This window comes from Hordeum vulgare, chromosome 1H, assembly GCF_904849725.1.
Source record: "Hordeum vulgare subsp. vulgare chromosome 1H, MorexV3_pseudomolecules_assembly, whole genome shotgun sequence".
In the NCBI taxonomy this organism is placed as follows: Eukaryota; Viridiplantae; Streptophyta; class Magnoliopsida; order Poales; family Poaceae; genus Hordeum; species Hordeum vulgare.
Window position 1 is genome coordinate 20508477 of NC_058518.1, and position 6844 is coordinate 20515320.

Sequence of the window (6844 nt, forward strand, 5' to 3'; positions counted from 1 at the left end):
CCTCAATGCAACAGGAAGCAGTTGCATCATAATCACGTGGCAGTCGTGAGACTTAAGGTTGTGGAACTTTTCTCTGCCATATTTATTATTCCATTTATATTGGACGAGAAGCCAGCCCGAACCTTCATACTGAGCAGGCTTTCAAAGAAGATTTCCTTCTCTTATTTGGTAAGAGCGTAGCTGGTAGGACCTTCATACTGCTTTGAATGCAAGCCATCTTTTTCGTGCACACGATGTTGGTCCTCCCACGCCTCCGGTTTATCTTTTGTATTCCCATACACGCCCAAGAAGCCTAGCAGGTTCAAATTCGAAATGCTTGCCTTTCTTTCGACATTGATGGTTGGTCGGAAGAAATAGACGATGCCCCAGGTACACATTCTTCCTACATTTGTCCAAATATATACTTTAAGTGTCATCTAAACAGTGCATGCATGCATGGTATCCCTTGTTTGTCTGTCCTGAAAGGTTACTAAGAGCAGGCCAATCATTGATGGTTACAAACAGCAATGCATGTAGGTCAAATTCCTCGTGTTTGTGCTCATCCCACACACATACACCTTTTCCATTCCACAGTTGTAAAAGGTCTTCAACTATTGCCCTTAGGTACACATCAATGTTGTTCCCGGGTTGCTTAGGGCCTTGGATAAGCACTGGCATCATAACGAACTTCCGCTTCATTCACAACCAAGGAGGAAGGTTATAGATACATAGAGTCACGGTCCAGGTGCTATGATTGCTGCTCTGCTTCCCAAAAGGATTAATGCCATCTGCACTTACACCAAACCATACGTTCCTTGCATCAGCTGCAAAGTCCCCCACCTTCTCTCGAATTTTCTCCACTGCGACCCACAGCAGGTGCTCTTAACTTCCGTCTTTCTTACGGTCTTCCTTGTGCCATCATATCAACTTGGCATGCTCTTTGTTTCTAAACAAACGTTTCAACCATGGTATTATAGGAGCATACCACATCATCTTTGCAGGAACCCTCTTCCTGGGGTGCTCACCCTCAACATTACCAGGGTCATCTCGTCTGATCTTATACCGCAATGCACTGCATACTGGGCATGCGTTCAAATCCTCGTACGCACAACGGTAGAGGATGCAGTCATTAGGGCATGCATGTATCTTCTGCACCTCTAATCCTAGAGGGCAGAGAACCTTCTTTGCTTCGTAAGTACTGTCAGGCAATTCGTTATCCTTTGGAAGCTTCGTCTTCATTATTTTAAGTAGCTTCCCAAATCCATTGTCAGATAAACCATTTTTTACCTTCCATTGCAGCAATTCCACTGTGGTACCGAGCTTTGTGTTGTCATCTTCGTAATTTGGGTACAACCTTTTTTTGTGATCCTCTAACATGCGCTTGAACTATTAGAAATATGCCCTAGAGGAAATAATAAATTAGTAATTATTATATTTCCTTGTTCATGATAATCGTTTATTATCCATACTATAATTGTATTAATTGGAAACTCAGATACATGTGTGGATACATAGACAAAACACTGTCCCTAGTAGGCCTCTAGTTGACTAGCTCGTTGATTAAATATGGTTGAGGTTTCCTAGCGATAGACAAGTGTTGTCACTTGATAACGGGATCACATCATTAGGAGAATGATGTGCTGGACAAGACCCAAACTATGAACGTAGAATGTGATCGTCTCAGTTTATTGCTACTGTTTTCTACATGTCAAGTATCTGTTCCTATGACCATGAGATCATGCAACTCCCGGACAATGGAGGAATGTCTTGTGTGTATCGAACATCACAACGTAACATGTCAAGTTTCGGGTTTTATCGATATTGTAACGGGAAGCTTCTGGAAGGTTCCAAAGAGTTCTGGAGGAGTCCGGAAGGGTCCCTCCAGCCCCTAGGACGTGCATGGACTGTACGTGGTCGTCCAAGCCTAGTTGGGCCAGCCCCCAAGGGCCCATGCGGTTGGGAGGGAAGAGTCCCTAAAGGGGGAGGCACCTCCTAGGTGCCTTGGGGAGGGAGGAAACCTCCCTAGGCCCATGCCCCCTCCTTGGAGGAGGGGCTAGGGCTGCGACCCAGCCCTCCCCTTGCCTACTATATATAATATGGGGAGAGGGAGGGGCTGAACACACCAATTCCCACGCCCCGGAGGCAACCCTACCTCTCCCATAACTCTGTTTTCTCCTCTAATAGGTTCTGGCGGCGCTTGGCAAAGCCCTGCTGGGCACTGATCCACCATCATCTCCACCATGCCGTCGTGGTTGAGATTCCATCTACTTCTCCTTCCTCTATTTACGGATCAAGAAGGAGGAGACGTCATCGAGCCATACGTGTGCTAAACGCGGAGGTGTCGTTCAGCACTAGATCGAGATGGATCATGATGAGATCGTGGGACGGGCTGCGATTTGGATCGCGAAGATATTCCACTACATCGACTGTGTTATATATGCTTTCGCTTGGCGATCTACAAGGATATGTGGATCCGAACTCCCCTCTCATAGATGATCATCACCATGGATAGGTCTTATGTGTGTGTAGGAAATTTTTGTTTCCCATGCAACGTTCCCCAATAGTGGCATCATGAGCTAGGTTTATGCGTAGCTGACATCTCGAGTAGAACACAAAGGAGTTTGTGGGCGTTGATATTCAGATTGCTGCCCTCCTTAGTCATTTCTTGATTCGGCGGGATTGTTGGATGAAGCGGTCCGGACCAACATTACTCGTACGCTTACGAGAGACCGGTTTCATCGACTAACATGCAACTTGTTGCATAAAGATGATTGGCGGGTGTCTGCTTCTCCAACTTTAGTTGAATAGGATTTGACCGAGGCGGTCATTGGAGAAGGTTAAATAGCAACTTGCATATCACCGTTGTGGTTTTGCGTAAGTAAGATGCGATCATACTAGATATCCTAGCAGCCACGTACAACATGCAACAAGAAATTAAAAGACGTCTAACTTGTTTTTGCAGGGTATGTTGGGATGTTATATGGCCAAAGACATGATATGATATATTTGATGTATGAGATGATCATGTTGTAATAGTTAAATATCGACTTGCATGTTGATGCTACGCCAACCAGCGGGAGCCATAGGGTTGTCTTTAATTATTTTTGCGCATGGCGATGCTTTACTTTATTACTAGTTCAGTAGCTTTAGTAGTAACAGCATAGGTGGCGCGGGAACCTCGATGGCAGCACCATGATGGATATCATGATGATAGAGATCATGGTCTGGAGCCGGTGATGATGGAGATCATGCCGGTGCTTTGGTGATGGAGATCAAGAAGCACAAATTCATGGCCATATCATGTCACATATGATTTGCATGTGATGTTAATCCTTTTATGCACCTTATTTTTCTTAGGACGATGCATTATATGGTGATCCCTCTCTAAAATTTCAAGGTAAAATTGCGTTCTCCCCGAGTGTGCACCATTGCGACAGTTCGTCGTTTCGAGACACCAGGTGATGATCGGGTGTGATAGACTCTACGTTCATATACAATGGGTCCAAAACAATTGCACACGCGGAACACTCTGATTAAACTTGACAAGCCTAGCATGTACAGACATGGCCTCAGAACACGGGAGACCGAAAGGTCGAACATGAGTCATATGGTAGATATGATCAACATAGAGATGTTCACCATTGAAGCCAACTTAACTCACGTGATGATCGGACTTGAGTTGGTGAATTTGGATCATGTGTCACTCGAATGACTAGAGGGATGTCAATTTGAGTGGGAGTTCTTAAGTAATATGATTAATTGAACTTATTATCATGAACATAGTCAAAAATGTCTTTGCAAATTACGCTGTAGCTCTACTGTTTTTGATATGTTTCTAGAGAAAACTTAGTTGAAAGATGATAGTAGCAATTATGCGGACTGGGTCCGTAAACCGAGGATTGTCCTCATTGCTGCGCAGAAGGCTTATGTCCTTAATGCACCGCTCGGTGTGCTAACCCCGAGCGTCTTCTGTGGATATTGTGAACATCTGACATACACGTTTTCGATGACTACGCGGTAGTTCAGTGTGTAACGCTTAACATCTTAGAATTGAGGCGCCGAAGACGTTTTGAACGTCATGGGACATATAAGTTGTTTGAAGAGCTGAAATTAGGATTTCAGACCCGTGCCCGTGTTGAGAGGTATGAGACCTCTGACAAGATTCTTTGCGTGCAAAGTAACGCAGAAAAGCTCAATCGTTGAGCATGTGCTCAGATTGTGTGGGTGCTACAATCACTTGAATCGAGTGGGAGTTGATCTTCGAGAGAAGATAGTGATTGACATAGTTCTCCAAAGTCAGTGTCACCAAGCTACTGGAGCTTCGTGATGATATATAGCATATCACGGATGAACTAGATGATCCCTGAATTATTCGCGATGTTTGACACCACGAAAGTAGAAATCAAGTAGGAGCATCAAGTGTTGATGGTTAGTAAAACCACTAGTTTCGAGAAGGGCAAGGGCAACCTGGATTGAGTGGGTTTATACAAGGTTTTTGAAAAACTTGTATTTCCAAGAAAGTGGGTGGGAGCACTATAGAATTTCTGATGAGTATATGTGGTTGATATATTGTTGATCAGAAATAATGTAGAATTTCTGGAAAGCATATAGGGTTGTTTGAAAAGTGTTTTTCAAAGGAAAACCTAGATTGAGCTACTTGAACATTGAGCATCAAGATCTATAGAGATAGACCAAAACGCTTAATAGAACTTTCAAATGAATACATAGCATGACAAGTTTTTGAAGGAGTTCAAAATGGATCAATCAAAGAAGGAGTTCTTGACTGTATTGTAAGGTGTGAATTTGAGTAAGACTCAAAACCCGACCACGGCAGAAGAAAGAGAAAGGACGAAGGTCGTCCCCTATGCCTTAGTCGTAGGCTCTAAAGTATACTATGTTGTGTACCGCACTTGATGAGTGCCTTTCCATGAGTTTGTCAAGGGGTACAAGAGTGATCCAGGAATGGATCACCGGACAGCGGTCAAAGTTATCCTTAGTAACTAGTGTACTAAGGAATTTTTCTCGATTATGGAGGTGATAAAAGAGTTCGTCGTAAAGGGTTGTGTCGATGCAAGCTTTGACACTAATCCGAATAACTCTAAGTAGTAAACCGGATTCGTATAGTGGAGGAGTCGTTTGGAATTGTTCCAAGTGAAACGTGGTAGAAGGATCTAAAGTATGACATAGAATTTGTGAAGTACACACGGATGTGAATGTTATGGACCCGTTGACTAAAAACCTCTCTCGCAAGCAAGACATGATCAAACCCCGGAACTGTATGGGTGTTATATTCATTGCAATCACATAGTGATGTGAACTAGATTATTGACTCTAGTGCAAGTGGGAGACTGTTGGAAATATGCCCTAGAGGCAATAATAAATTGGTTATGATTATATTTCCTTGTTCATGATAATCGCGTATTATCCATGGTATAATTGTATTGATTGAAAACTCATATACATGTGTGACAAAACACTGTCCCTAGTAGTCCTCTAGTTGACTAGCTCGTTGATCAAAGATGGTTGAGGTTTCCTAGCAATAGTGAAGTGTTGTCACTTGATAACGAGATCACATCATTAGGAGAATGATGTGATGGACAAGACCCAAACTATGAACATAGCATGTGATCGTCTCAGTTTATTGCTACTGCTTTCTGCATGTCAAGTATCTGTTCCTATGACCATGAGATCATGCAACTCCCGGACACCGAAGGAATGCCTTGTGTGTATCAAACGTCACAACGTAACTGGGTGACTATAAAGGTGCTCTACAGGTATCTCTGAGGGTGTCTGTTGGATTGGCGTGAATCGAGACTGGGATTTGTCACTCCGTATGATGGAGAGGTATCTCTAGGGCCCACTCGGTAATACAACATCACAAGAAGCTTGCAAGCAATGTGACTAAGGAGTTAGTCATGAAATCTTGTATTACGGAATGAGTAAAGAGACTTGTCGGTAACGAGATTGAACTAGGTATGGAGATACCTACGATTGAACTCGGGCAAGTAACATACCGATGGACAAAGGGAACAGTATACGGGATTGATTGAATCCTTGACATCGTGGTTCAACCGATAAAGATCTCCGTAGAATATGTAGGCACCAATATGGGCATCCTGGTCCCGCTATTGTTTATTGACCGTAGAGGTGTCTCTGTCATGTCTGCATAGTTGTCGAACCCGCACGATCTGCACACTTATGTTCGGTGATGCTAGAGTAATATTAGGATATGTACGTTGGTGACCGATTGTTGTTCGGAGTCCCCGATGAGATCCCGGACATCACGAGGAGCTCCGGAATGGTCCGTAAGTAAAGATTTATATATGCAAAGTCCTATTTTGGCAACCGGAAGAGTTTCGAATTTTATCGGTATTGTACCCGAAAGTTTCTAGAAGGTTTTGGAAGGTTCCACAGGGTTCTGGAGGAGTCCGGAAGGGTCCCTCCATCCCCTAGGACATGCATGGGCTGTAAGGGGGCGTCCAAGACTTGTTGGGCCAGCCCCCAAGGGCCCATGCGGTTGGGAGGGAAGAGTTCCTAAAGGGAAAGGCACCTCCTAGGTGCCTTGAGGAGGGAGGAAACCTCCCTAGGCCCACGTCTCCTCCTTGGAGGAGGGGCTAGGGCTGCGACCCAGCCCTCCCCCTTGCCTCCTATATATACATTGGGGGAGAGGGAGGGGCTGAACTGTGATAGCCTAGCTTATTAGGGATGATAGACTACTCATATCAATAAGGAGTTCCTTCTTTTCCGGGAGCCCATTCGAACACAACTCCCAGGTTAAGCGTGCTCGACTTGGAGTAGTTCTAGGATGGGTGATCGACCGGGAAGTTGATCCCGGGTGCGCATGAGTGAGGACAAAGTGCGCAGA